At 44.5% G+C, this 24,914-nt stretch overlaps 1 pseudogene; it reads right to left on the bottom strand.

The window, feature by feature from the left end:
- The window catches only part of LOC109904946 (sushi-repeat-containing protein SRPX-like), a 34,944-nt pseudogene that overhangs the window by 6,249 nt on the left and 3,781 nt on the right, over window positions 1-24,914 (bottom strand).

Raw genomic sequence — 24,914 nt, 5'->3', positions numbered from 1 at the left:
AGGCACATGATAGCCTGCTTGAAGTTTGCCAAAAGGCACCTAAAGGTGCAAGAAACAAGATTCTCTGGTCTGATGAAACCAAGATTGAACTATTTCGCCTGAATACCAAGCGTCACGTCTGGAGGAAACCTGGCACCATCCCTATGGTGAAGCATGGTGGTGGCAGCATCATGCTGCGGTGACTAGTCAGGATCGAGGGAAGGACCTCCGACTGGGGCGAAGGTTCAACTTCCAACAGGACAATGACCCTAAGCACACAGCCAACACAACGCAGGAGTGCCTTCAGGACAAGTCTCTGAATGTCCTTGAGTGGCTCGGCCAGAGCCTGGACTTGAACCCAATTGAACATCTCTGGAGAGACCTGAAAATAGCTGTGCATTGACGCTCCCCATCCAACCTGACATACCCAATATAATAATAATAATAATAATAATAATAAGACTCGAGGCTGTAATCTTTGCCAAAGGTGCTTCAACAAACTAAAGGGTCTGAATACTTATGTAAATGTGATATTTCAGTTTTCTATTTGGAATACATTTTTAAAAATGTCTAAAAAACAGTTTTTACTTTGTTATTGTGGGGTATTGTGTGTAGAATGATGAGGGGAAAACATTGTTTTATTCCAGTTTAGAATAAGGCTGTAACGTAACAAAATGTGGAAAAAGTCAAGCAGTCTGAATAAAACCTACTGGTTCAGCTATCCATCCATAGAAAATAGAAATATTATTTTTACCACAATGTAAATAAGCTAGGGTTGTGTGGACATCCATGTTTTCTTACCTTACACACAGACTCTCTTAATTTTAAAGAGAGCAGGCACTGACTTACCCATAGCAACATACGTAACCTATCCCCACTGACCACAGGACAGTGTTTACAGCATAGACTAGAGAGGTAAAAGCTGCAGTGCTAGTGTTCACCCACCAATCAATCATCACAGGTAGATAGACTGATACAATGGGTTTGTCACTTACCATAGTCCACACTGACATAATAAGAAATGCTTGCTTGAATAAAGAAGAGACCGAGGGGTTGAGAGAGAAGGAAAAAGTGTGTTTGAGGGTGTGTGCTTGTGTTCGTCTGTCTTTGGTCGCTGTAGATACAGTGGATTAAAATGGGATCATTCAATCATAGTGTTGATTAGAGGTACTTAACCCCTTCAATTCAACTATCAACAAATAAAACCTTCAGAATAGAGGCTGAAGTGGATGATAATTAAGAGCTGATTTACAGCAATATGGTCATAATCAAATCAAACTTTATTTTTCACATGCGCCTAATACAACAAGTGTTGACCTTACTGTGAAATTACCGTGAAAATAATAAAAAGTAACACAATAACATAACAATAACGAGGCTATATAAAGGAAGCACCGGTACCGAGTCAGTGTGCGAGCGGGGGTACAGGTTAGAGGTCACAGAGAAAACAGTCTATGACTTGGGTGACTGGAGTCTCTGACAATTTTATGGGCTTTCCTCTGACACCGCCTATTATATAGGTCCTGGATGGCAGGAAGCTTGGCCCCAGTGATGTACTGGGCCGCAGGCACTACCCTCTGTAGTGCCTTACGGTCAGATCCCGAGCAGTTGCCATACCAGTTGGTGATGCAACCGGTCAGGATGCTCTCGATGGTGCAGCTGTAGAACTTTTTGAGGAGCTGGGGATCCATGCCAAATCTTTTCAGTCTCCTGGGGGAGAAAAGGTTTTTGTCGTGCTCTTCACGATTGCCTTGGTATGTTTGGACCATGATAGATCGTTGGTGATGTGGACACCAAGGAACTTGAAACTCTCTACCCACTCCACTACAGCCCCGTTGATGTTAATGGGGGCCTGTTCGGCCCGCCTTTTCCTGTAGTCCACGATCAACTCCTTAGCTTTGCTCACATTGAGGGAGATGTTGTTGTTCTGGCAACACACTGCCAGTTCTCTGACCTCCTCTCTATAAGCTGTCTCATTGTTGTGATCAGGCCTACCACTGTTGTGTTGTCAGTAAACTTAATGATGGTGTTGGAGTCGTGTTTGGCCACACAGTCGTGGGTGAACAGGGAGTACAGGAGGGGACTAAGTACACACCCCTGAGGGGCCCCAGTGTTGAGAATCAGCGTGGCAAACGTGTTGTCACCTACCCCTACCACCAGAGGAAGGTGTTAAGTCCCAGGGTCCTTAGCTTAGTGATGAGCTTCGTGGGCACTATGGTGTTGAATGCTGAGCTGTAGTCAATGAACAGCATTCTGACATAGGTGTTCCTTTTGTCCAGGTGGGAAAGGGCAGTGTGGAGTCAGATTGAGGTTGCGTCATCTGTGGATCTGTTGGAAAGGTATGCAAATTGAAATGGGTCTAGGGTATCCGGGAGGATGCTGTTGATGTGAGTCATGACCAGCCTTTCAGAGCACTTCATGGCTACCGACGTGAGTGCTACGGGCGGTTATCATTTAGGAAGGTTACCTTCGCTTCCTTGGGCACAGGGACTATGGTAGTCTGCTTGAAACATGCAGGTATTACAGACTCAGTCAGGGAGAGGTTGAAAATGTTAGTGAAGACACTTGCCAGTTGGTCCGAGCATGCTTTGAGTACACATCCTGGTAATCCATCTGTGTGAATGTTGACCTGTTTAAAGGCCTTGCTCACATCGGCTACCGAGAGCGTTATCACACAGTCATCCAGAACAGCTGGTGCTCTCGTGCATGCTCTGGATGACTATGTGATAACGGTATAGGTAGCCTAAGTGAGCAAGATCTTGAAACAGGTCAACATTCACAAAGCCTCGGGGCCAGATGGATTACCAGGACGTGTAATAATCGTGAGGGATAAAGATTTGTCAAAAGATTTGTCATCTTTCCTCTGCCAGTTGGACCACTCTATCCATCCCTCAAACACTTGTGTAAAGATTCCTTTAGAGAATGTGAAGTTTGAGGGGACACCAGGTTCGTATTCCAGGGAAATAAAATCTGCAGTGCATTTCCCGCTGGCTCGGAACACACACACGTCCTTGTACGCACACATACACACTCTCAAACACACACTCTCTCAAACACACACTAGCCCAGGCTAATCTCCAGCTTCCAGGAGCCGGTGTGTGTTTGTGTTGGCTATATCTCCTGAGTAAGAGAACACAATACTATATTTGCATCTCTACAGAGGAGAACGAGTTTGTTTTGGCCTAGAGGGTAAGGTTCCATGCCCAACTGACCACAATGAGAAGTTGGAAGTTAGTTTGACATAAGTGTCAATTTGTAAAACACAGTGAACGGATGCAGAATATCGGCATCTTGTGGAAAGAAAATGAACCCAAGTGTAGACATCACATTTCTAGGCTATTCAAGTAACAATTATTCCCCCATGTTTTTAAAAAGGAAAAAGTTATTGCTTTGCATTTCAGAGACTTACGTCAACCCTAAACTCTCCTGCATGTTGAAAGCGAGTGTTTGAGAGTCTGGAAAAGTGTGAGAGCATGTGGCAGCAGAGCTTGATCAATGCATTCACCTCCATTTCTACGAGCATACGTGTCTTCATCATCTCCATAGACATAGTAGGCCGACCCTGGGAAAATATGAGGGAGAAGAAAGCAGCTAGTTACCAGGCAAGGAGAGAGCAAGTCTTTGTTCGAGATAAGAGTAGGGCTGCATTCAAAGGGATTAGCAACATTTCAAAACATGACGTAGGCCTCATCCTTGAGCAAGAGTTTGGGTTGGATTTTACTGGTGTTTTGCCAGAGGGAATTATTAAATCAAGGCTATCACTGTTGGAAAACATTGCTGAGCTATTCCTCCAAAGAGAACCCCAGAGGTTGGACCATAAGAGAGATCTCTTGAAAAGGGGTGGCAGGTAGCCTAGTGGTTAGAGTGTTGGGCCAGTAACTAAAAGGTTGCTGGATCAAATCCCTGAGCTGGCAAGGTACAAATCTGTTGTTCTGCCCCTGAACGAGGCAGTTAACCCACTGTTCCCTGGTTGGCTGTTGTAAATAAGAAATTGTTCTTAACTGGCTTGCCTAGTTAAATAAAGGTTACACAACACACACAGAGAGAAGATAAACCCCATGGGAGCCTTTCTCCCCAGCAGGTTTGTGCTTAGTGAAACGTTGCTGTAAAACCAGTGGTGTAATAGCCACCTCACAATGGGTTCACACTCAGTAAGCATGAATGTGACCCAGGGTGTTGTTGTGCGGTCACCAACATACTTACTGTGATATTGGTTTCCTCTTCTTCTTGGTCACTGGTATGAGAGAGATAGAAAGATGATAGCAAATAATGGCCTTTGATTGCTTTCACCTGTCAAGTTCTTTGACAATAGTTGTCAAAAGGAAAGAAGATAAGAGTATTGGGACATCACTTGTCAAGCAGACAATGCTTCGCTGTCACAGCAAAATTACTGCATGATCCAGAACTTTCTGCTTCAAAATTATACATGACCATTCAATGGAAAATAAAGGAAGAGTGACATGAGGGAGAGAGAATGGGTGAAAGAAGAGTGAGGAGATGGGCGGAGAGAGAATGGGTAAGGGGAGTGACCAGTTGAGGACGTCATGGTCCCCAGCCCAGTATGAATCTGTCCCCTGTTCTGAATCCTTAAGGGACATAACAGACAGAGAAGAGTTTCACTCCTGCTACAGCCTTAAGTTCTCCGCCCTATGGGTTTACACTTCAGCCACATGTCTATCAATGGCTGTCTGATACTCTAATTACATTCTGTCACTGAGACGTGAGTGTCGGACTTTCCTCTCCTCAACGTGGCTTTTCTGTCAAACGAACACGACCTGTCTGGAACAGAAATCACAAGGGTTTGATGTTCCTCAAAGGGGAATTCTTTCACCGCTGCGGTCTGAGGAGAAGCTAGATGACTGCTGCAGTGCACCCATCTTTACTTTGTGCCTCCAGCTCTGTCAACACACACACACACACACACACACACACACACACACACACACACACACACACACACACACACACACACACACACACACACACACACACACACACACACACACACACACACTGCAGTTTTAGCAGTCAGATCACATTGCTATTGAGGACATCCTCACACAGACTTTGATCCGATTTAGCTGGCTGAGGGGAAATCTCAAGCTTGCAGACAATTCACTGCTTCCAGTGAGGTTGTATAATACGACCTTACATAGTACAAGCACCCCACCAGAGAGCACATGGAGCTACACATCTCTACTGGGCTTGGTTATGGAGCCATAACAACAGATAATAGAGTCAAGCTAACACAAACATAGGCCTTCATTTCTGTCTCTACCGTGACTGTTCTACAGATTGCTACCCTGCTTCAATAATGAAAGTTCTGCTCGGAAAACCTAACTTCCTAGTTTTGTTTTTCCGTAATAAATAGACTCCTACATGGGTCCTACTGACATACACCATACCAGCAGAGAGCCAGCACAGCCTATGGCAGGGGATATTTCCCCAGACACAGAGCACCACATCCACATCCTTAGAGACAGCCAGGTAGACTGGCACTCACATCCCATCCGGGGAACTGCAGCAGAGGGCCTAACACATTATTATAGACTGTCAATCTCTCTCTCCCTCCCTAAGGGATCTTACAATATCTTACAATAAAGCTGACTCCATAACAGCCAGGGGTAAAATAACACTTTGATTGACTTGAAACTATCTGATCCACATCATCAACACGAGCCAGCCTGGAATGCAAGCTGATATGCTGAAAGGTTGACAGTATAAAGGTTCCTTTTATTACTTATTTCCCATTTGGTTAACATCAGTGAGTGAATACAGGCTAGATCCTGATCATACAAGATCAAAGAAAGAGACGGCTTACATCCACTCCAAATGGTATGTCTCTCAGATAGCATCCCGGCCTTAGCTCTCTCTTTCTCTCTCCTATCCTCTCTTATTTTTTCTTCTCTCACAGTGAAAACGGCTCCTCAGAGGGTGGAAAGACGTCAGAGAGAACAGAGTGTTGATACAATAGAGAGAGAGAGAGAGAGAGAGAGAGAGAGGGAGAGAGAGAGAGAGAGAGAGAGAGAGAGGGAGAGGCTCTCCTATCAAGCTCAGAGAACAACAGGACCATAGGGAACACAAATGGAGGTTCCAATCAGATCAATAATGTAGAAACATGCCAGGAGGGGAACTGAATAGATAGTACAGACAGCCTCTGTTGTTTTATCTGGGAACAAGGCAACAGTAAACACGGGCCAATTAGTAACAATTATTCAAACGTATGTTGTGTGGATTAATGAGAGAGAAAAAACATATATACTGCATATGCTTGTTCAATGTTTGGTGGAGGACAAACAGTCCCACACTGTAGCTCAAACGGGACAGGAGACACCAAAAGTATGTGGACACGTGCTCGTCGAACATCTCATTGGGCATTAATATGGAGTTGGTCCCCCCTTTGCTGCTATAACAGCCTCCGCTCTTCTGGGAAGGCTTTCCACTAGATGTTGGAACATTGCTGCGGAGACTTGCTTTCATTCAGCCACAAGAGCATTAGTGATGTCAGGCATTGATGTTGGGTGACTGGGCCTGGCTCGCAGTCAGCTTTCCAATTCATCCCAAAGGTGTTTCAATGAGGTTTACTTTACACCGCAGACGCTTGGCATTGCGCATGGTGATCTTAGGCTTGTGTGCGGCTGCTCGGCTATGCAAAACCATTTCATGAAGCTCCCGACTAACAGTTATTGTGCTGACATTGCTTCCAGGGGCAGTTTGGAACTCGGTAGTGATGCAGCCGAAGAGCATTAGTGATGTCAGGCATTGATGTTGGGTGACTGGGCCTGGCTCGCAGTCAGCTTTCCAATTCATCCCAAAGGTGTTTCAATGAGGTTGAGGTCAGGGCTCTGTGCAGGCCACTCAAGTTCTCAACAAACCATTTACGTATGGACCTCGCTTTGTGCACAGGGGCATTGTTATTCTGAAACAGGAAAGGGCCTTCCCCAAACTGTTGCCACAAAGTTGGAAGCACTGACTCAACTAGAAAGTAATTGTATGCTGTAGTGTTTAGATTTCCATTCACTGATACTAAAGAAAACATCCCCAGACCATTATACCGGATTCTGGGACTGCCAGATGGTGAAGGTTGATTCATCACTCCAGAGAACGAGTTTCCACTGCTCCAGAGTTGAATGGTGGTGAGCTTTACACCACTTCCGCAGACGCTTGGCATTGCGCATGGTGATCTTAGGCTTGTGTGCGGCTGCTCGGCTATGCAAAACCATTTCATGAAGCTCCCGACTAACAGTTATTGTGCTGACATTGCTTCCAGGGGCAGTTTGGAACTCGGTAGTGATGCAGCCGAAGACAGATGATTTTTACGTGCTACGTGCTTCAGCACTCGGTGGTCCCGTTCTGTGAGCTTGTGTGGCCTACCACTTTGCAGCTGAGCCGTTGTTGCTCCTAGATGTTTCCACTTCACAATAACAGCACTTACAGTTGATCAGGGCTGCTCTAGCAGGGAAGACATTTGATGAACTGACTTGTTGGAAAGGTGCCATCCTATGACGGTGCCTCATTGAAAGTCAATGAGCTCTTCAGTATGGGCCATTCCACTACCAATGTTTGTCTATAGAGATTGCATGGCTGTGTGCTCGATATTATACACCTGTCAGCAACGGGTGTCCACTAATTTTAAGGGGAGGCCACATACTTGGAATTTCAGTTGATTACCATAGCAACCCCTTGGGCCAATCAGTGTAAATGTCATATTTCTATGGCAAGACGCATCATTCAATCAAGTTTTGTCAAAATTGGGCCAGTGGTGTCTGAGGTATCGCGTGTGATTAATGTACATACTATCGTACATGCAAACGGAAGGAAACAGATCCATAACCGCCCGCCCAATCAGAGACACATAGACTGAAGACAGCGGACTGGTTCTACCATTTCTTTCTCTCTGTTTCCATCTTTCTCAACCAGTATTCATGGATGCCAACAGAAACCAGGCTTCCCCAGTAAAATTTACCAAGAAAAAAACATACAAATTATGTGTTTCAGAAATATCTTTCAATTCGCAAGAGGCTGAATATATCTCAATGGAGAAAGCATCCAAGAGAACAAAATTGTGACCCTCTGTGTCAGTATGTGTAGCGTATCTGATGCAGTCTGGTCAAAATGAGTATGACATTGTTGCCGCCTGTAGCATTGAATTCAAGGGAAGCCAGCGAGCATTTGCCCTCCCTTGATAAAAAAGTATAAAATAATAGTCAATCAGCTTTGAGCTAAACAGATGAGCTCAGCTTTGAAAAAAGGTGCCAAGGAAAGTGCTTCACACCAATCCCATCACATCAAAAGCCAAAGGTGGAATTGGAATTGAAAAATGTAATTGTTGCATCATCTCGTTGTGTAGTTGTCCTCGGGTGGCTAGCTAGTTAGCTAAAATTGCCCCTTTCCTAAATTAGCCATGGATGGAGATAGGGATTTGGACTTGTGGTTTTACTTAATTCTCCATACTGGCTAATGATTATAATGGTGATTCTGATCCAACCATAAATTCATACATTGTGCCTCTGGCATGACAGGATGGAAGTTCAACATGTAGCTAGTAGGCTAATGTTAACTAGCTGGGTCATCGTTACAAAATAAAAGGATGTTAGGCTAGTAAGCAAGAACTTTAGCCAGGTAGCCTAGGACAACAAAAACGAAAAGCGTGTACTGTATGACAGAGTCAAAGACCGTTTAGGCAACATGAAAGAGAGGAGGATGGCATTGGCATTTTTCAACAAGAAGGGTGAGTCAACATGTTTTTTTTCTACTTTCATTCACGCACACACACACACACACACACACACACACACACACAGAAAATGGAAAGGCACATCATATTTAGCATATGTTGATTGGACTAAATTGTTATTGGTATCTTTTAGATGTATCTTTTAAGGTGATTAGATAATGTAGAAATGTTGATGTTGAAATGGTGCTGGAATAGTTGAAGCAGCTCCTGTTTTCTTTGTGACTTGTGGTAACTCTCCATGGTTCTAAACCAATAGTTGTCTAGAAGTCAGAAAATGTTGGAAACATTAACTTGATTGACCTGCTGTTTAAAACAACTAGCGTTTCTAAAAGACAAAAAAATAAAAAATATTTAAAAAAATCTTGAGCGAGAGGCTTGGATGCCCAATAGATTAAATCCACTTAGTGGTCCACTTAGTAACTGTTTGTTCCATGCAATATGTTTTGTGGAATTCACCGGACTTCATGTTGCTCTGGTTTTGTGATGAAACAAATGTGTGGTTGAATTTATCATGCCACTGTGTCTTTTTATTGTCTCAGCGCTAGGCCTATACAGTGCCTTCGGAAAGTATTCAGACCCCTTGACCTTTTCCACATTTTGTTAGGTTAAAGCCTTATTCTAAAATGTCTTTTTTTTATTCTTCATCAATCTACACACAATAATACCCCAAAATGAGAACGCAAAAACAGGATTTTAGAAATTTTGACTAATTTATATATATTTAAAAAAACATGGGTATGACGCTACAAGCTTGGAAAACCTGTATTTGGGAAGTTTCTCCCATTCTTCTCTGCAGATCCTCTCAAGATCGGTCAGGTTGGATGTGGAGCGTTGCCTACAGCTATATAATAAGGTAATAAGGTATTTCTGTTTTTATTTTTAATACATTTGCAAAAATGTCTAGAACCTGTTTTTGCTTAGTCAAAATGGGGTTAGGGTTAGGGTTACCTGTTTTTGCTTAGTCATTATGGGGTTGGGGTTAGGGTTACCTGTTTTTGCTTAGTCATTATGGGGTTAGGGTTAGGGTTACCTGTTTTTGCTTAGTCATTATGGGGTTAGGGTTAGGGTTACCTGTTTTTGCTTAGTCATTATGGGGTTAGGGTTAGGGTTACCTGTTTTTGCTTAGTCATTATGGGGTTAGGGTTAGGGTTACCTGTTTTTGCTTAGTCATTATGGGGTTGGGGTTAGGGTTACCTGTTTTTGCTTAGTCATTATGGGGTTAGGGTTAGGGTTACCTGTTTTTGCTTAGTCATTATGGGGTTAGGGTTAGGGTTACCTGTTTTTGCTTAGTCATTATGGGGTTAGGGTTAGGGTTACCTGTTTTTGCTTAGTCATTATGGGGTTAGGGTTAGGGTTACCTGTTTTTGCTTAGTCATTATGGGGTTAGGGTTAGGGTTACCTGTTTTTGCTTAGTCATTATGGGGTTAGGGTTAGGGTTACCTGTTTTTGCTTAGTCATTATGGGGTTGGGGTTAGGGTTACCTGTTTTTGCTTAGTCATTATGGGGTTAGGGTTAGGGTTACCTGTTTTTGCTTAGTCATTATGGGGTTAGGGTTAGGGTTACCTGTTTTTGCTTAGTCATTATGGGGTTAGGGTTAGGGTTACCTGTTTTTGCTTAGTCATTATGGGGTTAGGGTTAGGGTTACCTGTTTTTGCTTAGTCATTATGGGGTTAGGGTTAGGGTTACCTGTTTTTGCTTAGTCATTATGGGGTTAGGGTTAGGGTTACCTGTTTTTGCTTAGTCATTATGGGGTTAGGGTTAGGGTTACCTGTTTTGCTTAGTCATTATGGGGTTAGGGTTAGGGTTACCTGTTTTTGCTTAGTCATTATGGGGTTAGGGTTAGGGTTACCTGTTTTTGCTTAGTCATTATGGGGTTGGGGTTAGGGTTACCTGTTTTTGCTTAGTCATTATGGGGTTAGGGTTAGGGTTACCTGTTTTTGCTTAGTCATTATGGGGTTAGGGTTAGGGTTACCTGTTTTTGCTTAGTCATTATGGGGTTAGGGTTAGGGTTACCTGTTTTTGCTTAGTCATTATGGGGTTAGGGTTAGGGTTACCTGTTTTGCTTAGTCATTATGGGGTTAGGGTTAGGGTTACCTGTTTTTGCTTAGTCATTATGGGGTTAGGGTTAGGGTTACCTGTTTTTGCTTAGTCATTATGGGGTTAGGGTTAGGGTTACCTGTTTTTGCTTAGTCATTATGGGGTTAGGGTTAGGGTTACCTGTTTTTGCTTAGTCATTATGGGGTTAGGGTTAGGGTTACCTGTTTTGCTTAGTCATTATGGGGTTAGGGTTAGGGTTACCTGTTTTTGCTTAGTCATTATGGGGTTAGGGTTAGGGTTACCTGTTTTTGCTTAGTCATTATGGGGTTAGGGTTAGGGTTACCTGTTTTTGCTTAGTCATTATGGGGTTAGGTTAGGGTTACCTGTTTTTGCTTAGTCATTATGGGGTTAGGGTTAGGGTTACCTGTTTTTGCTTAGTCATTATGGGTTTAGGGTTAGGGTTACCTGTTTTTGCTTAGTCATTATGGGGTTAGGGTTAGGGTTACCTGTTTTTGCTTAGTCATTATGGGGTTAGGGTTAGGGTTACCTGTTTTTGCTTAGTCATTATGGGGTTAGGGTTAGGGTTACCTGTTTTTGCTTAGTCATTATGGGGTTAGGGTTAGGGTTACCTGTTTTTGCTTAGTCATTATGGGGTTAGGGTTAGGGTTACCTGTTTTTGCTTAGTCATTATGGGGTTAGGGTTAGGGTTACCTGTTTTTGCTTAGTCATTATGGGGTTAGGGTTAGGGTTACCTGTTTTTGCTTAGTCATTATGGGGTTAGGGTTAGGGTTACCTGTTTTTGCTTAGTCATTATGGGGTTAGGGTTAGGGTTACCTGTTTTTGCTTAGTCATTATGGGGTTAGGGTTAGGGTTACCTGTTTTTGCTTAGTCATTATGGGGTTAGGGTTACCTGTTTTTGCTTAGTCATTATGGGGTTAGGGTTAGGGTTACCTGTTTTTGCTTAGTCATTATGGGGTTAGGGTTACCTGTTTTTGCTTAGTCATTATGGGGTTAGGGTTAGGGTTACCTGTTTTTGCTTAGTCATTATGGGGTTAGGGTTAGGGTTACCTGTTTTTGCTTAGTCATTATGGGGTTAGGGTTAGGGTTACCTGTTTTTGCTTAGTCATTATGGGGTTAGGGTTACCTGTTTTTGCTTAGTCATTATGGGGTTAGGGTTAGGGTTACCTGTTTTTGCTTAGTCATTATGGGGTTAGGGTTAGGGTTACCTGTTTTTGCTTAGTCATTATGGGGTTAGGGTTAGGGTTACCTGTTTTTGCTTAGTCATTATGGGGTTAGGGTTAGGGTTACCTGTTTTTGCTTAGTCATTATGGGGTTGGGGTTAGGGTTACCTGTTTTTGCTTAGTCATTATGGGGTTAGGGTTAGGGTTACCTGTTTTTGCTTAGTCATTATGGGGTTAGGGTTAGGGTTACCTGTTTTTGCTTAGTCATTATGGGGTTGGGGTTAGGGTTACCTGTTTTTGCTTAGTCATTATGGGGTTAGGGTTAGGGTTACCTGTTTTTGCTTAGTCATTATGGGGTTAGGGTTAGGGTTACCTGTTTTTGCTTAGTCATTATGGGGTTGGGGTTAGGGTTACCTGTTTTTGCTTAGTCATTATGGGGTTAGGGTTAGGGTTACCTGTTTTTGCTTAGTCATTATGGGGTTAGGGTTAGGGTTACCTGTTTTTGCTTAGTCATTATGGGGTTAGGGTTAGGGTTACCTGTTTTTGCTTAGTCATTATGGGGTTGGGGTTAGGGTTACCTGTTTTTGCTTAGTCATTATGGGGTTGGGGTTAGGGTTACCTGTTTTTGCTTAGTCATTATGGGGTTAGGGTTAGGGTTACCTGTTTTTGCTTAGTCATTATGGGGTTGGGGTTAGGGTTACCTGTTTTTGCTTAGTCATTATGGGGTTAGGGTTAGGGTTACCTGTTTTTGCTTAGTCATTATGGGGTTAGGGTTAGGGTTACCTGTTTTTGCTTAGTCATTATGGGGTTAGGGTTAGGGTTACCTGTTTTTGCTTAGTCATTATGGGGTTAGGGTTAGGGTTACCTGTTTTTGCTTAGTCATTATGGGGTTAGGGTTAGGGTTACCTGTTTTTGCTTAGTCATTATGGGGTTAGGGTTAGGGTTACCTGTTTTTGCTTAGTCATTATGGGGTTAGGGTTAGGGTTACCTGTTTTTGCTTAGTCATTATGGGGTTAGGGTTAGGGTTACCTGTTTTTGCTTAGTCATTATGGGGTTAGGGTTAGGGTTACCTGTTTTTGCTTAGTCATTATGGGGTTAGGGTTAGGGTTACCTGTTTTTGCTTAGTCATTATGGGGTTAGGGTTAGGGTTACCTGTTTTTGCTTAGTCATTATGGGGTTAGGGTTAGGGTTACCTGTTTTTGCTTAGTCATTATGGGGTTAGGGTTAGGGTTACCTGTTTTTGCTTAGTCATTATGGGGTTAGGGTTAGGGTTACCTGTTTTTGCTTAGTCATTATGGGGTTAGGGTTAGGGTTACCTGTTTTTGCTTAGTCATTATGGGGTTAGGGTTAGGGTTACCTGTTTTTGCTTAGTCATTATGGGGTTAGGGTTAGGGTTATGTGGAAATGTGGAAAAGGTCAAGGGGTCTGAATACTTTCTCGAAGGCACTGTATATCATAGTCACAAGGCATATGAACTAATAGGTTAAAGAGCAAACAATGCAATTATCACAACACAAAATCGAGGTTGTAATATGGATTTTCCCCCCTGGCTTGACTTCCCTGGTGATTTTACACACACCGCTACTGTCCTCAATCAACCCGTCTCTCTATCTCCTTCTCTTTCTCTCTCTAACATCACATGCTCACCGACACCTTTCTTATTGCATCAATCACTCACTCTCTCACTGTCATGCACTCTCTTTCTCTCTTTCTTTCATCATGCATAATGTGAAGAACCAATACTTCTGCTATTGCATGGTCAATCTCAATTGGCTGTACAGCATTTACGGTGATACTGCCGCTGCAAAAGTCAGGGCATTCATACTTCTTGCGCTTCACAGAGCAGTTGAGCAGAGCTGTTGTGAAGGATGTTGTCGAGGAAGTGAGTTTGTGTTTATATAGGACCTCCCGCCCCCACCTACCGTCAACCAATCATGTCAATGCTGAGCTATACGGAGCCCTCCACGTTATTACAACATTTGGGAGACACACAGTGATGCGATACAGATATCTATTTGGCCTCTGAATGCCCCCAGAGGCTCCACAATTGCATAACACCCTCCATCCATATGGATATAGCATCAAGCATAAATTGGCTTTCAGTAAACTGTCCGGCTTAGAGATTTCCCTGGGTTACATCACACTGTGTTATAACTAGTTATTGGGGGGAAATCAATACAGTTACATATCGCAATATTATTATGTATGATTTTATTTGATACTTCGACTCCAAGTATCGATTAGTATATATTTATTTTTTGCTAGTGTTAGGTAGTGCAATTTGTCTCTCTTGTCGTGATGTGTGTTTTGTCCTATATATACATATTTTTTTAAATCCCAACCCCCGTCCCACAGGAGGCCTTTTGCCTTTTGGTAGGCCGTCATTGTAAATAATAATTTGTTCTTAACTGACTTGCCTAGTTAAATAAAGGTTAAATAAAAATAAATCAAATGTTTGGAACATCAAATCGCAATAAATCCCAGTATTGAATTGCAATACATCTAGAATCTTAAGAATCGCAATACATATTGTATCGGCACCTAAGAGAACCAACCATCAAACACTTCCCTTCCCAGTTACCACCCACCTTCATATAATGACCAGGAGGTAACATCAACACTCAGCCTGTCTCTCAGTATAGACACCTCAATGTACTGTACACTACCATAGGAAGGAGAGGCTGCCAAATAAACACTAGAAAAACCCAAACCATCCTTCCTCCCCTTCTCAACCCCCTTTAACACACACATACACACACAAACAAACACACACAGATGCTGCCACATAAACAAAGAGTATAACTAACAACCCCATAACCAACACCCTTGTTAAATCAACACCCCCATTAACACCACACACACACACCAGTGACATCAGTTTCAGCTATCTGAGTCAGTTTGACGAGCTGTGTTTGCCCTGTCAGTGTAAATCTACAGTAACTCCAGTGGCGTGTGTATGTACTTGTTCCAGCCTGTGGATCAGACAGAAGTGGTGAGCTGCGCCACCACTGAACAAGACATTTAAATCTCCAACACAACACCCTCACACACTCTCAAGAACACACACACAATCTCTCTCTCTATTTGACAAACAACTATCTTTGGTATGGGCATCCATTGCATATATACGCCGTGACAGACTAGAAATGGGGCAGAAATAGATATTCATGTTGGGATTATATTTTTGACGATATATCGTATCGTTTTGACAATATCACAATACTATTGTTGTGGTCGTTTGCTGTACCTGCACCAAAAGTCAAGTATATCTTCTTTTCAGCACTTTTATCGGTGTCCTGATCAAAACTCGTTTTCTCATGGCCCTCCCTTGTCCCTCTGCAACAGACAGATGCTCTCTTGTCCTTCTGCAACAGACAGATGCTCTCTTGTCCCTCTGCAACAGACAGATGCTCTCTTGTCCCTCTGCAACAGACAGATGCTCTCTTGTCCCTCTGCAACAGACAGATGCTCTCTTGTCCTTCTGCAACAGACAGATGCTCTCTTGTCCTTCTGCAACATACAGATGCTCTCTTGTCCTTCTGCAACAGACAGATGCTCTCTCGTCCATCTGCAGCAGACAGATGCTCTCTTGTCCTTCTGCAGCAGACAGATGCTCTCTTGTCCTTCTGCAGCAGACATATGTTGAACAATATGTAGTGCTGAACGATTAGTACTTTTTGAGGTCGGAACGGTTTCAGTTCGATTATTAAAAGATAATCACAGTTTTCATTTCGATTATATATTTTTTTACATTAAATACATTATGAATCAATGATCAATGACATAAAAATTATTTTAGAGATTTTTAATGGAAAATACAAATCCAGTCTCTGTCTGGTCCACATTGGGTAGACATCAACAGAAAAATAAGAAATTACTATGAAATATTTAAATATTTCAGTTGTGTATATTGCTTAGTTTTTATTTGATGACTTTATTATTTTTCATTCCTTAAAGTCATCATCTAATCTCTGCTCAGGCATTAGCAGCCAGACAACATTCTCTGTGCTTCCCACACTGTACTGTCTTAGTCAGAGCTGTTTGACACGCTGCAGAGCTGTCTGACAAAATAATTTAACGACTTATTTTAATAAGATAAGGCACACTTTCACAAACTGTCTCTATCTCTCTCTCTCGTTGTTGTGTTGTGTACATTGCTCTGTCATGCGGTCTATGCGGTCTGTGTGTATCTAACCTAAAGTAAAAGTGTATCCATCTCCATCCTATACGGAAAAAAACAGGTGCAATGGATCATGGTCATTGTAGTTAATTACCACGTTTCTGCGTCGAAAAAAGTTCAATATTTGCTTAATAATGATGAAAACTACAACTCTATTTAGCCCAACGTCCCACATAGTTCTTGACTTGATGTATCTTTTAAGTGGGAGAACTTGCACAATTGGTGGCTGACTAAATACTTTTTTGCCCCACTGTACTTTACCATACCTCCTCGGGCCTTATTGCTTAAATGTATCACGGCTAAATTGTGACTGACTGACTGATCTACAAATAATGAGTTTTATTTATGATGCAAGGTTATTCGTAGATCAGTCAGTCCGCAGTTGCCTGCAGTCATTTTTATGCGCTCGAACACCGCCAATGATAGGCTATGATTTCTCTCTAAAGAAACGGTGCGTTGGGCACAAAAAAAAAACTAAAAACTAAATGGAATTCAAGTAGTGGAGGCTCCTCAGATGAGGAAGGGGAGGACCATCCTCCTCCGTGAATTTCGTAAAAATAAAAATTGTAAAACATTTCAAAAGTTATCCCTTTTACATAAAACTACACTAAATATATTGACAAAATAATTGACTAAAACACACTGTTTTGCAATGAAGGTCTATAGTATCCTCAACAGTACTCTGTTGGGTTGCACCAAGGTGTAACCGGAGGACAGCTAGCTTCTGTCCTCCTCTGGGTACATTGACTTCAATACAGCATATTGAAAGCATAAGCTATAGCTAGCACTGCACTGCAGAACATGTGGTGAACAGCTGTTTCAAAGAGAGAGAAAGACAATAGTTTAACTATTTTAAACAAATGAATTTCTTCCTAAAAAAAAAGAGATGAAGAGAGAGATAGTCTTTCAATTTCAGTTTAAAATGCACATAACTAGTTTAGCCTACTCAAAAACCCTGCTCAAACTGAGGGATGCTATGTTAGCTAACTGGCTATGACTATCCAACACAACACTATAACTCGTCCATGTCAAGGTAAGCTTTTGGTTTTACAAATATATTGCCACCGGGGCACGCTTACTGACTGTACACTGTAACGTTACTGCATGATCGTAGAGGGTTTACTAATGTGATAGTTCTATTAGCAATGTTGACTATGATGTCACTTTAGTTAAAACCTCTTACAGCTACCCCCTTACTTTTTTCAATTTCCACCTGAAGACATACCCAAATCTAACTGCCTGTATCTCAGGCTCAGAACCAAGGATATGCATATTCTTGATTTCATTTGAAAGAAAACACTCTGAAGTTTGTGTAAATGTGAATTGAATGTAGTAGAATATAACACAATATATCTGGTTTAGATAATACAATGAAAAAAACATTAATTTTTAAATTGTTATTGTTGTATCATCATCTTTAAAATGAACAAGACAAAACAAACATTCAGATAGGATGATGGGGACAATTTCAGTGAAAAACATAAGAGGGCAGCAGTACTTGTGCAACGTTTCAGAATGATAACTTCCAAAATGAGTGTGCTACATGACATTTATCATGAAGTCACCCAGGTGTCCCACACAAGTATCCCAAATGTACCCAAGTGGCCAAATTGGTGAAGTTATACATTTTGAATGGAATAACTATATACAAAATACCAAAATGGTATTCTAACACCCCCCCCCCCCAAAAAAAAAAGAAACATGGAGAAAAAACATGAAAAAATATATATACATTGACAAAATAACACTTTCAATATTTGGAAGACCCTTTTTGTGCTGCTGATGCCAGGTGCAAAAGCAGTCTCTTTCTGTTGTAAAGCAGAGGGTCACCAAGCATGTGGTGCAGGTGATGTGGGACTTCATTTTGCAAAGAACACAGCGATGCTGTGCCCTTTTGGCCCTAATGCACATCCATGCAGAAATAAAATTGGGCAGATGAACACCACTTGTGGCAGGAGCTGGATGAACCAGCTTCAGTGGGGGATGGACACCTTGGCACTGGGGGCTCCCATTCCGAGTCAGTGTCAACGTGAAAGAAAATGTTCAGTTAGAATAGTTTCACATATGAGCCCTGTATCAACAGGTATAATAAGCAGATACTGTATATATAGAGTACAGGGAACATAAGGTTGAATATATTATTATAGACCTGCTAGATCTACTGTCTCATTTATATTATGACAGACCAGCCAGATCTACTGTCTTTATTATACACTGCTCAAAAAAATAAAGGGAACACTTAAACAACACAATGTAACTCCAAGTCAATCACACTTCTGTGAAATCAAACTGTCCACTTAGGAAGCAACACTGATTGACAATACATTTCACATGCTGTTGTGCAAATGGAATAGACAACAGGTGGAAATTATAGGCAATTAGCAAGACACCCCCAATAAAGGAGTGGTTCTGCAGGGTTGACCACAGACCACTTCTCAGTTCCTATATTTCCTGGCTGATGTTTTGGTCACTTTTGAATGCTGGCGGTGCTTTCACTCTAGTGGTAGCATGAGACGGAGTCTACAACCCACACAAGTGGCTCAGGTAGTGCAGCTCATCCAGGATGGCACACCAATGCGAGCTGTGGCAAGAAGGTTTGCTGTGTCTGTCACCGTAGTGTCCAGAGCATGGAAGAGCTACCAGGAGAAAGGCCAGTACATCAGGAGACGTGGAGGAGGCCGTAGGAGGGCAACAACCCAGCAGCAGGACCGCTACCTCCGCCTTTGTGCAAGGAGGAGCAGGAGGAGCACTGCCAGAGCCCTGCAAAATGACCTCCAGCAGGCCACAAATGTGCATGTGTCTGCTCAAACGGTCAGAAACAGACTCCATGAGGGTGGTATGAGGGCCCGGCGTCCACAGGTGGGGGTTATGCTTACAGCCCAACACCGTGCAGGATGTTTGGCATTTGCCAGAGAACACCAAGATTGGCAAATTCGCCACTGGCGCCCTGTGCTTTTCACAGATGAAAGCAGGTTCACACTGAGCACATGTGACAGATGTGACAGAGTCTGGAGACGCCGTGGAGAACGTTCTGCTGCCTGCAACATCCTCAAGCATGACCGGTTTGGCGGTAGGTCAGTCATGGTGTTTGGTGGCATGGACTGGCCTGCCTGTTCCCCAGACCTGAATCCAATTGAGCACATCTGGGACATCATGTCTCGCTCCATCCACCACCACAGACTGTCCAGGAGTTGGCGGATGCTTTAGTCCAGGTCTGGGAGGAGATCCCTCAGGAGACCATCCGCCATCTCATCAGGAGCATGCCCAGGCATTGTAGGGAGGTCATACAGGCACGTGGAGGCCACACACACTACTGAGCCTCATTTTGACTTGATTTAAGGACATTACATCAAAGTTGGATCAGCCTTTAGTGTGGTTTTCCACTTTTGAGTGTGACTCCAAATCCAGACCTCCATGGGTTGATAAATTTGATTTCCATTGATCATTTTTGTGTGATTTTATTGTCAGCACATTCAACTATGTAAAGAAAAAACTATTTAATAAGAATATTTCATTCATTCCGATCTAGGATGTGTTATTTTAGTGTTCCCTTTATTTTTTTGAGCCGTGTATTACAACAGACCAGCTGTATCTACTGTCTCCATTTCACATTGGCCATTGTTGTGGGCCTGCCATCCCCTCAACAGCCTCAAGTAGGCTATTTCATTTCACAAATAATATTTATATTATTAATTTCAAACAAAGGCATTGGCATGAGAAAAACTTACCAGTCCAAAATGATGTCCTCTCCGTTCAAAAAATATTCCTCCATTTGGGAATCGCTAAATGAATCGTCCTCCAACAATCTGTCTCATTTTCCCGATCAATTTCTTCTAAAATTGTGTGTATATCTGTATATCTAGACTTAGATTTAGCTTTCCCTGACTTAGTCGCCATACTGATTGATATATGAACAGCTGAATATGCGCTTTATCAAAACAATGCTGTGCGCAACATGCGTTGCTCCTTCCGGTATGAATCGTCAATGGCGAATGAACCTCTACGCCGGAGTTTACTACATTGGTTGGTCTTCCAACACATAAACATTACATATTGCCGTTTACCTCAGCTCATTGGCTATCTACCCAGCTAGATTTCAAGACAATCAGTAGTCATTGGGTTAAAATACAGTCAATCAATGAAACAGCGGTCATATCATTGGTGCACAATGATGTCATTACTTGTTGTCTTCAAATCGGTTTCTTTCAGTCAATACGTCCCGCGAAATGACCCAACAGGTGGTTTTTCCCTGAACTGTGTTTGTGTTACAAACAAACCAGTTGATTGCAATGAAACCAAACATGACTGGAAAAGGCACGTTTCGTGTGTGTATTTACATTGAATGTGTCGTCAAAAATGGAATGAGACGGAATTCACGACACAAGCGGTTCACAAAATGTTTCCTGTTAGGCTATAAAAATGGATTTTATCAAACAAAAGACCATTCATTGTGTAACAATGAACATTGGGATTGCAAACAGAGGAAGATCGTCAAAGGTAAACCATTTATTTTATTGCAGTTTGTGATTTTGTTACGCCTGTGCTGGTTGAAATAGTTGTTTTTTTATGGGGCTCTATCCTCAGATAATCGCATCGTATTCTTTCGAGGTAAATCCTTTTTTAAATCTGCCAATCTGCCAATTCTGTTTAAAAACTTTTCTTAAAAGGGAGCAAACGGAACAAACGGGGATAAACACACCTGAATTTGTCCAATGGAAACTATCGTTTGCAACTGTTTGTCACGACTTCCACCGAAGGTGGCTCCTCTCGCTGTTCGGGTGGCGCTCAGCGCTCGTCGTCGCCGGTCTACTAGCTGCCACCGATCCTTTTTCCTTTTCTTTTGGTTATGTCTGTTGTGTTTCACCTGGTTTAATTTTGGTTAATTGGGGGGGTATTTATCTCGACATTTCCTTTGGGTTTTTGTGCGGGATTGTTTTCGTTTGACTGTCAGTGAGTTTTGGGTTGCGTTTTCTTTAATTTCTTTCACCATTTTTAACAGGTGGTTTTTCCCTGAACTGTGTCTGAGTGGGGTTTTGTGGTTACTGTTGTAATCCGGTGTCCTGTTATTTTGAGCTTGTTTAATAATACGCCCTTTTCCTTCGGAACTTGTTTCTCCTGCGCCTGACTCCACACCCTGACTCCTTGGGAGATCTGACAGATCATGGAGTCAGCAGGAGCGGACGCGCCCACCCCGTCTATGGAGGAGCATGTTCAACAGCATACAGCGGTATTACACCGTTTGGGGATAGCTATGGATCAGGTATTGGTGAGAATGAAGAGATGGGAAAGGAGCGGCCTCCCTACCCCATCTTCAGCCACTCTCCAGCCTGCACCACCAACTTCTCCGGCGGTGTCCGGCCCCAGCGGGATTCGGCTCGCTCTCCCGAGGGACTACGATGGGACGGCAGCCGGGTGTAAGGGGTTCCTGCTCCAGCTGGAGCTTTACCTGGCGACTCCCTCGGGAGAGGACAGTGTCAACGTCCTCGTCTCCAACCTTTCGGGTAAAGCCTTGGAGTGGGCCAACACAATCTGGTAGGGCCCAGACTCGGCGAGGGACCATTACCCAGAGTTCACCCGCCACTTCCGGGCGATGTTCGATCACTGCTGTTCACTTAAGGCAGGAGACGAGGAGCGCACAGGATTTCGCGCTGGATATCCAGACCCTGGCGCGGGGTGGAATGACAGGGCCCTGATGGACCATTATAGGTGTAGCCTGCGGGAAGACGTCCGCAGGGAGCCTGTCGTGACACTACTCTCACTCTGGACCAGCTAATAGACATGTCCATCAGGCTGAACACGGCTCGAACACCTCAGGTGAGTCAGCACCCGGCTCACCCAGAGCCCCCTGTTGGTCATATGTATGTGTTGATTTCCTTTCCTGAGTTTCCCCACATTCCCAGCATAAGGCGCTAGTAAATTCAGGAGCAGCGGGGAGTTTTATTGACCGCGGTTTCGCGCTTAAGTTAGGGATTCCCTTGGTTCAGATGGAACAACCCTTCCCCGTGCACGCCCTAGATAGTCGACCATTAGGGTCAGGGCTGATCAGGGAAGCCACAGTTCCACTGGACATGAGGGGGGTCATGAGGAGCGGATTAGTTTCTTCCTCATTGATTCTCCTGCGTTTCCAGTGGTGCTGGGTATTCCCTGGTTGGCTTATTACAATCCGAAAATGTTGTGGAAACAGGGGACTCTGTAAAAAGAGAGCGACCCAATTACTACCACATCGACGAGGGGATTGTGCGATAACCCTCCAGGTAAACGCCGCACTTCCCAGGAGTCACGTGTATCCCCTGTCACAGGAGGAGACCGTGGCTATGGAGACATATGTCACGGAAGCTCTGGGACAGGGGTACATTCGGCCCTCCATGTCACCCGTCTCCACGAGTTTCTTTTTTGTGAAGAAAAAGGAGGGTGGTTTGCGTCCGTGCATTGATTATCGAGGTCTCAATTACATCACGGTGGGTTTTAGTTACCCACTACCTCTCATCGCTACGGCGGTGGAATCATTTCACGGGGCGCGGTTTTTAACGAAACTGGACCTCAGGGGCGCGTATAATCTGGTGCGTATTCGGGAGGGAGATGAGTGGAAAACCGCGTTTAGTACCACATCTGGTCATTATGAGTACCTCGTCATGCCGTACGGGTTAACGAATGCTCCAGCCATCTTTCAATCCTTCGTCGACGAGATTCTCAGAGACATGCACGGACAGGGTGTGGTGGTGTATATTGACGATATTTTGATCTACTCCGCCACACGTGCCGCGCATGTGTCTCTGGTGCACAAGGTTCTTGGGCGACTGCTGGAGCATGACCTGTATGTGAAGGCGGAGAGAAATGTGAGTTTTCCAAACTAGCTGTTTCCTTCCTGGGTTATCGCATTTCCACCTCGGGGGTGGTGATGGAGTGTGACCGCGTCGAGTGTGACCGCGTAATTGGCCGACTCTGACCACGGTAAAGGAGGTGCAGCGGATCTTAGGGTTTGCCAATTACTACCGGAGGTTTATCCGGGGTTTTGGTCAGGTAGCGGCTCCCATTACCTAACTGCTGAAGGGGGGGCCTGTGCGTTTGCAGTGGTCGACAGAGGCGGACAGGGTTTTCCGTCATTTGAAGGCGCTGTTCACCGACACGCCAGTGTTGGCGCATCCGGACCCTTCTTTGGCGTTCATTGTGGAGGTGGACGCATTCCGGCTGCTAGGCTGGTGGCACCGGTAGTATGGGAGGTGGACGCGGACATCGAGTGGGCGCTAAGGGACAAACCTGGTACTCGCTGTTCGTGATCAATTGATTCGGTGGGCTCATAGTCTACCCTCGTCGGGTCACCCGGGTATTTCGAGGACAGTGCGAGGTCTTAGGGGGAAGTACTGGTGGCCCACCTTAGTTAAGGACGTGCGATTCTATGTCTCCTCCTGTTCGGTGTGCGCCCAGAGTAAGGCTCCTAGGCACTTGCCACGAGGGAAGTTACAACCCCTCCCCGTTCCACAACAGCCGTGGTCCCATCTATCGGTGAACTTTCTCACTGATCTTCCCCCTGTCTCAGGGAAACACGGCGATCCTGGTCGTTGTGGATCGTTTCTCTAAGTCCTGCCGTCTTATCCTGTTGCCCGGTCTCTCTATGGCCCTACAGACTGCGGAGGCTCTGTTCACCCATGTCTTCCGGCACTACGGGGTGCCCGAGAACATAATTTCTGATCGGGGTCCCCAGTTTACATCACGAGTGTGGAAGGCGTTTATGGAACGTCTGGGGGTCTTGGTCAGCCTGACCTCAGGGTTACACCCGGAGAGTAATGGGCAGGTGGAGAGAGTGAACCAGGATGTGGGTAGGTTTCTGCGGTCGTATTGCCAGGACCGGCCGGGGGAGTGGGCGAGATACATCCCCTGGGCTGAAATGGCCCAGAACTCACTAAGCCACTCCTCTACCAACGTCACCATTTCAGTGCGTGTTGGGGTACCAGCCGGTCCTGGCACCATGGCATCAGAGCCAGACCGAGGCTCCTGCGGTGGAGGAGTGGGTGCAGCGCTCTAAGGAGACCTGGAGGGCCGTCCAGGAGTCATTAAGTCAGGCGAGTGGATGGCAGAAGAGGAGTGCTGACCGTCACCGCAGTGAGGCCCCCGTGTTTGCCCCGGGGGACAGGGTCTGGCTCTCGACCCAAAACCTGCCCCTCCGCCTGCCCTGCCGGAAGCTGGGTATGCAGTGTGTGGGGCCATTCAATGTCCTGAGGAGAATAAACGAGGTGTGTTATCGATTATTACTTCCTTCGTATTATCGTATTAACCCCTCGTTTCATGTGTCCCTCCTCAGGCCGGTGGTCGCTGATCCCCTGCAGGAAGGTGAGGTTCCGGAGGTCCCTCCGCCCCCTCTGGACATCGAGGGGTCCCCGGCGTACACGATACGGGCCATTCTGGACTCGAGACGCCGGAGGGGACTGGGAGGGGTACGGGCCAGAGGAGAGGTACTGGGTCCCGGTGGGGGACATATTGGATCCATCTATGCTGAGGGAGTTCCATCGCCTCCATCCGGATCGCCCTGCGCCTCGCCCCCCGGGTCGTCCCCGAGGCCGGTATCGGCGCGCTGCGGGAGCCGCACGTCGGGGGGTACTGTCACGAATATCACCGAAGGTGGCTCCCCTTCCCGTTCGGGTGGCGGTCGTCGTCGCCGGTCTGCCACCGATCCCTCTTTTCCCTTTTTGTTTGGTTTTGTCTTATTGTTTTCACCTGTTCCTTGTTGGGGTTTTTGGGTTGGGATTATTTAAGTTCAGTTAGCCCGCCTGTGTTTGTGCGGGCTTGTTACTGTCTATGTAAG

The sequence above is a fragment of the Oncorhynchus kisutch genome, linkage group LG2 (assembly GCF_002021735.2).
Source record: "Oncorhynchus kisutch isolate 150728-3 linkage group LG2, Okis_V2, whole genome shotgun sequence".
Classification (NCBI taxonomy): Eukaryota; Metazoa; Chordata; class Actinopteri; order Salmoniformes; family Salmonidae; genus Oncorhynchus; species Oncorhynchus kisutch.
This window is presented reverse-complemented; position numbering and strand designations above follow the sequence as displayed.